This window comes from Pteropus alecto, unplaced genomic scaffold (genome assembly GCF_000325575.1).
Source record: "Pteropus alecto unplaced genomic scaffold, ASM32557v1 scaffold51, whole genome shotgun sequence".
In the NCBI taxonomy this organism is placed as follows: Eukaryota; Metazoa; Chordata; class Mammalia; order Chiroptera; family Pteropodidae; genus Pteropus; species Pteropus alecto.
In genome coordinates this window covers 129105-140839 of record NW_006431922.1, presented here as the reverse complement: position 1 = coordinate 140839, position 11735 = coordinate 129105, and the positions used below count along the sequence as shown (strand labels likewise).

Sequence of the window (11735 nt, the reverse complement as noted above, 5' to 3'; positions counted from 1 at the left end):
AAAGTGTATCTACAGATGAGGCTACATTAAGAACTTAGTAACTTGAAATTTATTTATGTGTTCCTTTGAGACTATCCCTAGAACTTAAGCTGGTATGTGAATTGTAAAAATGTGTCATTCAAACTATAGCAAGCCAGAGTTTTATAGTTCTAGGTTCCTCAGTGGTCTTCCTGAGATTAAAAAGTATGCTTATTTTTAAAGTATCTTGAGATAAGGGTGAAAGTGGACTTAGATACACATGCAGTTATTTCTTTGGTAAACAGGACTTGAGCTTCTGTCCTTAGGGAATATTTGTTAGTAATTAATTAATTAGGGCACCTTCTCTGAATTACTTTATTAATTTAAATAAGGTAATGGGCCTCTATGAAAAATTATATTATGCAAAATATTAATTGAGGCAAAGTCTATTAAGGAGTGATGGATGGGAAATTCAGATAGCTGTATAGAATTTATAGTCTTGATTTCCTTATATATTGACCGTATTAAGCTAAAGAGAAATGTTCATTTAAACATATACCTTAAGTTCAGTTGGTGTGCAAATACCATGATATGTAAATAATTTGCTAATATAATTCATAGGCGGTCCAAATGTGTCTTTGGGAACACTTCCAGATGACAGGTTTTTAGTGAAACTTCTTTACGTGGAGCAGTCTCAGTTATGTTGTATGGTGCTCCTTGAATGCTTTATAAAGAATTTGGTTGTTTATTTGGGGATTTTACTCTTGTGGTACTCTAGTATATTTGTGGCCTTTTCTCTCCCAGGAGGTCTGTAGGTCTTTTACTTTCTGCTGTTAGTGTGAACGTCTTTATTACTAAAATAGCATTCATTCCTTTATTCAATAAACATTCATGCCAGGAACTGTGAATAAGATACTTATAAAATAGTTTTTCTACTTTTGTGATGTGTTCAAGGGTTTTCAGGTCCCTGTAGAAAACCCCACCTCTTGGACCCTTCCCTGTCCCCCTTTTGTTTGTCTAGAATCCCAGGTTTTTATTCTTTCAATCCAAAGCTGAACAGTCTTGGTAGAGTTCCAGGTTTGTTTTTTTTTTTTTTTTTTTAAATCATATTCTTTCCTTTACTATTTTTTATGCATAGTTTCATTCCTAGAAAAATCTAGGTATGCTATATTGTACCTAAATTGATATTAAGGCACATGGTTATTTTCTGAATCACTCACCAAGAAAAAAGTGCTACCTCTAAGCATGACACAGTGCTTTGACTCCATGGTTTTGTTACCAGACTCAAGGGCTTTGCAGCTTGGAGTGTTCTATTCAAGAACAAGACATGGTTATGTTAGGTAGTTTTATTTTTTTCAACAAGGAGATGAGAGATTCACATCCATAGTTCTGTCTCCCTGAAGGTAGGCTTAGTCATTGCTTATATCCAGTGTTTGGTTAATTACATGTTGAAAGATCCTGGAGAGTCCAAACCTAGGTATTATTTCCTTCAGTAGTGCCTTTACAAGTTCATTGCTTCTTATAGTTTGACACAGGAATGCTTCAACCCCTTCAGTAAAAGTATCTACTAATCCTTATAAATATTTGAATCCTTCTGGAGCAGGGACATTACTCTAAAGTCTACCTGTCAGTCTTCTCCAGGCAACTTTCCCTGGGCCTGAACTGCTTGATTTAAAGGTGGTATCGAAAGTCTAGTATATGCATTATTCTGTGTGCATTTCACACAGCTAGCTATGATGCTATTAATGACTCTTCCCATGTCCGGCATCATTGGTATCTGAACTAACCATTCATATAGTACTTCCATTTCATAACATATGGAATTATGGGCTTTTACTATTTTCCACGCTAGCCCTTGAGGAACAGATAGCTTTTTGCGTTCATTTATCAACCACTCCTGAGATGTAGGGATTTCTTTAAAGCCCATTCCTGACCAATTTTCAGATCTTTTTTTTTTTTTTTTTTTTTTTTTTTGCTGTACACAGGAATGCACTGATTTAAAGTCAAGTTGGGAAGGAGAGCCTTGTTTTGTTTAGAGCTGCTCTTTTTTTTCAGTGGCATCTACAAGGCTATTTCCTTTTATTACTCCTGAATCTCCTTTCTGATGGCACCTGCAGTGTGACACTGCAATTTCTTTAAATTTTGTAATGGCCTGTAATAAACTTAGGATTAGGGGTTCATACTTTTTCTCTTTATTTCCAGCCATCAGCAGTTTTGTAGTAGTCATCCTAGTTTTAAAGAGTTATAAGGAGAAAATATAAGGATCTTAGAATCTTTAAATACAATATTAAAACCAAGCAAAAGGTTAAACATTTTCTCCCATGGGATTATATAGGTTGTTTATATTTCTTTTGTACATTTCCTGTTTCTACTCTTTTACAACTTTTGGTGTGCTTTTCAACTGTTATTTATTGATTTGATGGAGCTCTTTAAAAGCACATAAATCCATTATTGTCACATAATGAATATTTTGTTTCCTGGGTGTCACTTGCCTTTTACTTTATCATATTTTTTGCTGTACTCAAATATATTAACTACTATTATTGATTCTGCATTTCTTATATCAAGGTCAGAATCTCTTTTCTAATCCTAAGATTAAATAAATATGTACCTATATGTTTAGTTATGTTTTCATTTTTATATTAGAGTTTTCATATGAAAATGAATTATTTTATATATATGGTATGAGATATACTTTATTTATTTATTTTACTTTATTTTCTTACTTGTTGTCTAGTAGATCCTAAAGTTTTCATTAAAATACTTTATCTATTTCTCACTAATATTGGAAGTCATTTTTACCATATACTAAATTCTTAGATAAATGTATACTCATTTCTGAGCTTTGTATTTTTTTGCTTTTAATTTTTATTATGTTATATTGGCTATTTCTGTATTAGTAGCAATTTGTTGAAATTATTATAGTTTTATGGTGCACTTCAATAAATGTTAGGCTAAATATTATCATTCTACTTTATTTTCAAAGTTTTTCTATTTTCATTTTATTTCAAATTAACTTAAAATGTATAAAATTCTGGAAAAATTCTGTTGGTATTTTGGTTGGGATTGCATTATATTTTATGATTATAGTATATGCTAAATAGGAGTAGTATGTACTAAATAGACATCTTGATAATTTATTTTTTTTAAAATGGTTTAGTTAGTACAACAAACTATTTTAGGACCTACTGTGTATAAGAACTGTGTTTGGACACCGGAGATACAGAGTTGAAAGGGTAAGGCCCTTCATCCTTTATCCTAACTTTGTAATTGTAGGATTTTAAGTAGATTGTATATTGTAGAAGGATTATAAGAAGATTTTGTCAGATTCATATTTTAGAAATATTTCTCTGGAAGCAAAGAGGAGAGGATTTGAGCAGAGAGGGACTGGTGGTAGAGATAATCTTTTAGGGGCTCTGTAGATTCTGAAGCCCAGGCCAGAGGTAGACTGAGGGTAGATCCTAAAGGTATACTAAGAAATGGGAATGGATTGAACATTGAAGGAGGATGGTGAAGAGGGAGGAGTCTTAGGAGGATTGTGGTGCTTTGGGCTTTATCAGTTGGGTGGAAAGTGATGTTATCCTAGAGATTGAAATATAGGAGGAGACACAGATTTCCCAAGGAGGATGTTAGATTTGGTTCTAAATACAGCTGTCAGCGGGATATCTGGGTAGAGCTGTTGAGCAAATAGTTTGATAACTTGTCTGGTTCTTAGGAGAGAGTCCTTCCCTTGAAGATATAGAGCACTGGCAGAATTTGTTGCATGAAATGAGAAGGCCTGCACCAAAGCTGGAAGGGTTGAAGCCAGTTCAGAAGAGTAGGAAGTGAGGCCCTGTTGGAGAGGAGAGGCCAGGGTCCAAGAGAATTCACTGATACTTCTAGCAACAACTACAAGAATGATACCACAAGAGAAAAGGAGTAAGAAGTGAGTGAACAGATCAAATGGTGCTGAGAGCTAAGAGAGATAAAGATTGAATGATATCTTCTGGATTAACCACAGATGTGTTTGTACCTTTGCCGGGGTGATTTGGGTGGAATGGTGTCCTCCCACTGCAGTGGGAAAGAAGTATAAATAAGAGAGCGGTTTTATTATGATCACCATTAGTTTATTATTTTTACCACTGAAGAAAATTTGAAATTCCATTTAAGGGGAATAGGAATACAATTACTTTGTATGTCCAGATATGTATTTTGAACTAAAAAAATCATTTATCCACTGTTTACTTGTACTAGGTTCTTGGCAGTGTGCTAATTCTGGGTCTGAGTTGATACGATGTAATTTGATGATATTATATGATATACTTCCTGCTATTATGGAGCATTTTGCTGTCCAATAGGGGGTGTTAGACAAACCAATAATTATACAATTATTTATAACAGTTTCAGTAAGACCTATAAAGAACAACTAGATGGTATAATAGAACTTATAGAACAGGGGGTTTGGGGAAGGATCGAGGACACCTTCCTGGAGTACGTGAATTTGAGCTAGCATGGGTTTTCCAGGCTGAGTGAAAGGCCCTGAGGCGAGATGAAGCTTGCAACTGATTAAACCAATGAAATGTGAGATGAGGTAGGAGAAGTAAGCAGCAACTAAGTCTGTCTAGTTGTAGGTCATTTAAAGGGTTTTGAATTTTATCCTATGAAGTAATGGTAAACCGTTGAAGCTCTTTAAATACGGGAGTAACTTGGTCTAATCATTAGGATGTACAGTTTTTGAGGGCAGTGATTTTCTTTTGTGTTTGGTATCTTGTCCTAGTGTCTAAAATAGTAATATGCACTTTGTAGATGGCTCAGATATTTTTGAATAAATGCTGCATTTTAAATGAGCGAATACATTTGTGTTTGACAAGATTATTCTATCTGTTGTATGCTAAACAGATTGCCGTGTGAGGTTAGTGGATTGAAGACTATCTCCTGAAAAAGTCCGAGTGAAAGATGATGATGTATCAGGGTGGTGATGGGAATGGAGAAGCACATTTAAGAGGAAGAATAATTTGGTGGTGGCATGTGCAAGAGAAGATATTCAGGATGTTTTATGTATAAACACCAGAGTGTGGCAGGGACACCTCTTAAGTCACTGCAATTTAACTGAGTTTATCCTGCCCTTTTCCAAAACGATTCTTCCTGCTGTCTTTTGGTTTTGCTTTTTGATGTCACCATGCACTTCTAGAGTCTTGCTTACTCAATTTGTCTTATTTTGTTACCATGCTCTGTGAATTTGACATATAATTTGAAAATGTATCCTGAATCTCTCTCCTTTTCTCCCATCTTAGAGCCACTTTCGTACTGGATGCCCGCATTATTTCTTGCCTAGGCTGTTGCTATCCAGTACTCCTGCCTTCTTCCCTTTTTTACTCTATTTGTTCCCTGTTCCATATATATCCAAAATATAGAAATGAGCATATCATTCAGCTGCCTAAAAACTCTCAGTATTTTCCCATTGCCTGTAATGTGAAATCTAAACTAACAGTACTGGTTAGTTTTTTTAAGAGTACATTCAAATCAATTCAGTATTTATTTGAGGCTCATGCTATTTCTTTGTCTGTGATTTAGCCACAGGTACCATACCCTGTGTGCTTTCATACTTTTCTGTCTTGATTTACTGACTCTTATCTGGATGATCATAACTGAATGCAGTGGATGTGTACACTATCATTTTTTCTGCAGCAGCTCTCTCAACCTTCCCTATAGCCTTCTTTATCATTGGCAGATATTATTGGAGTAAAAATAGTCTGTACTTAAAAATTGTAATTGGTGTATATCCTTAAAGATTTTTTAAAATCTTCTGGAATAGTCTGCCATTTAGCATCAAGGTGATACATAGATGCTTATATGCAATTTATGGGCCCTTGGTGGTGCCTGGGTCTTTCTCTGTTCTTTATACAAGCAGGAGTTACCTTTCGGTATATTGGGTGATTCGGTTTTCCTTTAGAATTTTTATCACAGTCATTCAGTGAACATTTGTTGATTGCCTGCGCCAGGGCTTTTAAACTTTTCTTTCTTAAACAGGAGACCCCTGTCTTTCAAAGGAAATCTTAAACAGAACACCAGTGCATAAAGCAGATGAACATGGAACTATGTTGGTCAAAGTGGAGTAATTAGACCCCAGGCCTTTTGATATCCACTGATGGCTTGCAAGAGCCACCAAGTGACTCAGAAGCAGGAATCACTTGGAGTAAAGGTGATAACCACTGTGGAAGAGATGATATTTCTAAGGAACTTATACATACAAGTAATGTTTGGAGTTCACCAATATTCATATGATAAGCTGTCCTTTCCAAACTTTATGAAATTTGTAATCGATTTTTCTAGCTAGAACTACCATTTGGGGACTTGTTTATGTTTATAGTGCTTCCTCTTGGTGGTCTGCAGGTTATCTTTATCAAAAAGGAGAAAATTGGTTTAGTTGAGTTCCTGCTTCTACTTTTTAGCATTTCTATCTCCACGTAAGTGTGTGTGTTCTTTCAGCATTTATCCTGTCTGTGGGACTCATCCTTTGACTTCCTCTTAGATAGATAATAACTATAGAGTTACCAATATATCTTTGGCTGTTTTATCAGAAACTAGCTTTGCTTTCTTCCTTGCTTTTTTCATTTATTCTTCAACAAATCTTTATCAAATACCTGCTATTTCAGGTACTCTTCTAAATGCTGTGGAAGCCGAAGTTAATGAAACAGAAATTTCTGCTTTCATAAAGCTAATATTGTGGTTGGGAAACATTGAGAAACAAGATAGATATTTCAAGAGCTAGCTGATAAGTGCTATAGAAGAAGGGAAGGAAAATTCCTATTATTCGGAGATGACTCAAACATTTTTGAAGTTATTTTTCTAGAAATAGTAATAGATTAGTATGGATTTACCTCATTCTTTTGCCCAGATCTTAACCCAAGTTCATACTCTTCAAGGTATGAAGTCATGCTTTAAGCTGTCATCTCTGATTGCCGACCAGCTGCTGGCCTGGCTGCTGACTGGCTCATTCCAGGACTGAGCCCCTGGCCTTGTTCTCATTAGAGAAGTTACCCCAATGTTTACCTAGACTGAGCATGTCTTATTTTCTTGTTTCTTCAGAGCTCACTTATCTTAATCATTGGGGTTCAAATTTTTATTTTTCCTACCTCTTAACCATCAAATGAAATTGTATGCAGAAGCCCAATCTTTAAAACAAGTGAAAGATCTAAATGGAAATGCAAGGTATTTAGGATGAGGCCAAAGGCATTCTCCCTTCCCTGCTCTCTTCCTACCCTTTCAGCTGCATTGTCACCTCCATGGACTCCTGCCATGGAGTCATGATTTCTAGTGTAGCATTCACAGCCATTATTCATATATGGCATTATCCTTTTGTGATGATGGAAATGTTCTGTAACTAAGCTTTTTGATATGGTAGCCATCAGCCACAACTGTGTAGCCATGTACCCACAGCTGTTGAGCGCTTGAATGTAGCTAGTGTGACTGAGGAACTGAATTTTAAATTTTATTTCACTTTAATAAATAAAATTTGAATGGTCATATGTAGCTAGTACAGTAGTAGTGTCAGGTACAATTCTAGTATAATGCTAACTCTAGATTTAACATTTACTGAATGTGTTTTATTTAGTTTTAGGTGATAATAAACCCTGAGAAGACCTGGAATAAGTTCTGGCATGTAACATTGGACAAATTATCTAACCCCTCTGGGCCTCAGTTCCTTTATATAAGATAGGAAAATTAGTAGTACCTTTCCATAGTGAGATTTAAAATGAGATAAAGCATGCAGTGCATTTGATACAGTGCCTTGTGCCTGATTTTAGGTGATTTATCCTAATAATTTTTTTAGTATGTTTTTTGCTTCTAAAAACAAAACATGCGAATTGTAGAACATTTACATAAAAGAGAAAAACCACAAGAAAAACTACTAAAATAACATATTATCCCACCACCCATAGACAAGCCACAGAAAAACTTTATATGGAAAACATTGTGTGTTTTGTTTCATAATATGCTTTTCTTTCTGTTTTAAATGTGCATATGTATGATGACACTGATACTATTATTTTAAAAAACGGTGCCTTTGGAGAGTAGGTCATATATGCATAAGTTGTCTTATAAAGCCTGTTTTCCTAATTTTATTAAAGGTCTTAGGAAATATGTTAAGACTATTAAAGGCATTTTAAAACTGGTGAATTCAATAATTTATTAGTGTTTTTCTAGATTTATCTTTGGGTACTTAAAGTTTTCAGATGTAAAAATTCTTTTAAAATTCTGTTGGGGTGATGGAAAAAAGATATGTAGATGATTTTATCTTAAGTTGAATCTGTCATGTCTCTCGAAAGTTCCAGAGTCTCAAAGTTGTAACTATAGGCATGATTTATGACATAGTACTATATACTAACTTAAAATACTAAATTTATTGAGCATCTTCTATGTGTCAGGCACTGTGAAAAAATATAAAAATGATGTCATCATTGCCCTTAAGTAAATAAGGATCTAGTGGGAGGGACTGATCTTGTTTCTAAATGTAGTGTGATCAGTGCTGTAAGAGGGATCTAGATAGTGTAATAGGGGAATATGGGACAGTTTGGGCCAGCTGGGGATGGAAGGGTTGTAAGCAAAGAGTTTATGGCTGAAGTGACACCTGAATGGAGTTTTAAAGGAATAATGAACTTAAGCAAGCAGTGGTGGGGTAAAAAGTAGTCTAGGGAAAGGACGCAATGTGATGGAAGCCTGAGAGTGACCCAGTGTCATTTGGAGAGCTACAGTAGTTCAGTGTGGAGTTTAGAGGTGGGGATGGCAGTGGGTGGGAGAAACGAAGATGGGTCTGGAGCAGTCGCAGGAGCCACATGGGTCACTAACATTTTTCTATACCCTATTAAGGCTTAACATTATAAAAGGTCTTTGAAGATTACTAAGAGGAGAGGAGCAAGGTCTCTGATCACATCTTTGACATATGTAGTAAAATGACTGGATGTGATTTAGAGATGGATAGGGATGAATAAATAATACAGAGCAGGGGTCGTTTAATGGGCTTGTTTAATAGGCCATGTGAGAGATGATGGATGATGAGAGTTTGAATTCAGCCTGTTGAAATGAGTAGTTCTCTAGATATTTGGGTCTAGAACTTGGAAGGGATGTTAGGTCTAGAGTTATAGGTAAAGTCATCCATCCACATAATGACCGTGGTGTGACTATCACGGCACAAATGAAATCACTAAGGAAAAGGTATAGAATGAGAATTTGAAGAGGAACTGTGAAGGACTATCGAAGGGAAATACGAGTAGTTATCACAGAGGTGAAGAAAGGTGAGCCATTAAGAGAGACTAAGAAGGAGAAGCCATGGAAGCCTGAAGAAAACGAGTGTTCAAATCATGGAATCCTGAGAACAATAATGTTTTAAGAAGGAGGAAGTGGCAAGCAGTGTCAGATGCTGCAAAGATGCCAGATAAAGGACACGTGTGTTTTTTGAATTAATAATAAAGAGACGATTGAGAAAAATTTCAATGAGAGGTTATTTTGATGCCACATTCCAGGGTTGTTTTAGTTTGGATTCTTTGGTTTCAAATGAGCAGTCAACTTAAACTAGGTTTGAGGCAAAGGGGGGATTGATTGACTGGGATTTTTACATAGTTTGGAAGATATAAACTGTAGGAATTTTAGAGATGCAACTAGCCCCTAGGATCCAGTAGAATGAAGAATTTAGCTCTATTGGCATAACCTGTTGCTAGTTCTCTTCTTTCCTTTTGCTTGTTAGTCATCTTCTTTCTTCAGTGCAGACATGCTTTCTAGACATAGAGGAGAATAATAAATAGTGCAGTTTTCTACCTCTGGAGTGGGATTGTTTTCTTTTTTCAATTCTGAAGATAAAAATTCTGAGGAATGACTGAGATTGTCTATCTTGGACTAGGTGTTGTACCTGGGCCAGTCATTGGTATCTTGGGTGCAAGGTGACTCTCAATGTATTTATAAGAATATGGTGACTCTCAATGTAGTTCTAAGATTAGACGGTATGGCAGTTCCCAGTATGGGGCGGGAAACTTTGTAGGCAGTCTCATAGGTGTTTACTACAAGTAGATATAAGATGGAATGGGAAATGAGGAAGCAGAAAAAGTGACTGTGGATTACTCTTCCAAGAACCTGGGCTATGAAAGTGATGTTTTGATGGTAACTAAACAATGACAATTAGACATGGTAGGGTTATTTTATAGCTAAATCATTGATGATGCTTCAGTAATGAGAATTGAAACTGTGTTTGTAAACAAGAGCTATGTGTTAATTTTAATGTTTATGGGAAAAATTTTTATGCAGACATACTTGTGTACATAGAAATTTATGTGAACAGAGGAAGTCTGGTTGTAATGACCAATTTCAGAATTTTATTATGGTCACTTTATTGTCAGATATATGTTTTCTGGGTACTCTTCTTTGTGTTTGAGATGATCATAAGCCATATCTGAAGAAAGAAATCACAAAAGATCCTTGAGGTCATGTAATCCAAGGTACTTACTTTTATAGATAAAAAAAAGTAGACTTCAAAGAAGTGAAATGAAGGAATCACTTATGGATACAAAAATGCCTATCTGAAGAAGAGGGACGATTTCCTTCTTGGGTTTCTTTTTAAGGAATAAGGAAATCTTCCCTAGAACCTCTCCCATAGACCTCCTTTCATGACCCATTTTTTCAGAATTAGAGTACAACAGTCACTTTGAAACCTGTTGCTGACAAAGAAGAAGAGAAGGGCTGTTTAGTAGAAACTCAACAGTGTTAGTGCATAACTAAGCTAAAGAGCTTATATTTTATGTTGGGGCCAGGGGGACACTCTAAAAGGTTTTAAATCAGGGAATAGATAAGTACAGATTTGTTTCAAAAGTAACAATCTTCATAAAAATACCTATAATAAGACACACGGTAACAACAGGTTATTCTTACACTTGCCTAAAACCACATAATAAATTAGTCAGAGTTGAATCGAATTTTAGGTCTCCAGTATTTTACCATATTACCTACATTCCATTCTCTCATTATATATTTATATGCTGTTGATGATTCTGTGTTTGTTTTTTGTCATGAAATTAGTGTTGATATCAGAACTGGCTATGATACAGTGAATGAATTTGTAAAAATTAGGAATGTAACTGTCCTTATTATTACATTTGTTGTTTTAAATGCCTTCCTAAGGAGGCATTAAAAAATGCCATCAAGTTGCTTACTATTTTCACTGATTGGGGTATTTGGGTGTACAATATACACACACACACATATAACTACCTTATAGATGGCCTGTGATAAATGATAAAAGAGAGGCAGAAGAAGCATAATGTGTGGTAACTTGGACAACTGGGGAAAGCTATAAGAGGGTGTGATAGCGAAGAATATACAAGATAGGACAGGTCTTTTTAGATGAAGGAAACAATAGCATGAAAAAGAAAGGCAGAAAAGCCAAGAAATACAAAGGTGCCCTTTATAGATGGAGCATAGACTCTGGGAAAGACATTGGAAATAAAGCTGCAAATGGATCATGGAGAGGAAGGCACAAGAGAATGGAGCTCACATGTTTTGGAGCCCAGTGTGAGTAGGCACTGTACTAGGGTCCTGATAAGGTACAGAGGTTGTAACCCCATTCTTTCTGAGGGACCCGAAGTTCAGGATAACTGCCTTGCCTTAAGGGCTTACTACTGATTGTTGAGAGAGTCTACGTTTGAAACCTAAAAATTCTCCTATTACGCTAAATATTCTTTCACTGTATAATTTTATTCTCTTTAAAATGTTAGCATTTGACTTTTATTCTCAGGCATTGTGTAAAGGTT

General features: G+C 35.6%; 1 protein-coding gene across 2 annotated transcripts in view; it reads left to right on the top strand.

The window, feature by feature from the left end:
- The window catches only part of RUNX1T1 (RUNX1 translocation partner 1), a 103010-nt gene that overhangs the window by 29661 nt on the left and 61614 nt on the right, over positions 1-11735 (top strand). The window contains exon 2 of one of the 2 annotated variants that reach the window (XM_025043329.1): positions 3674-3883. The exons of the other annotated variant lie outside the window; for it this stretch is intronic. The gene's annotated coding sequence lies outside the window, so the exon portion shown is untranslated. The remainder of the gene's footprint in view (positions 1-3673; positions 3884-11735) is intronic. 2 annotated transcript variants of the gene reach the window in all.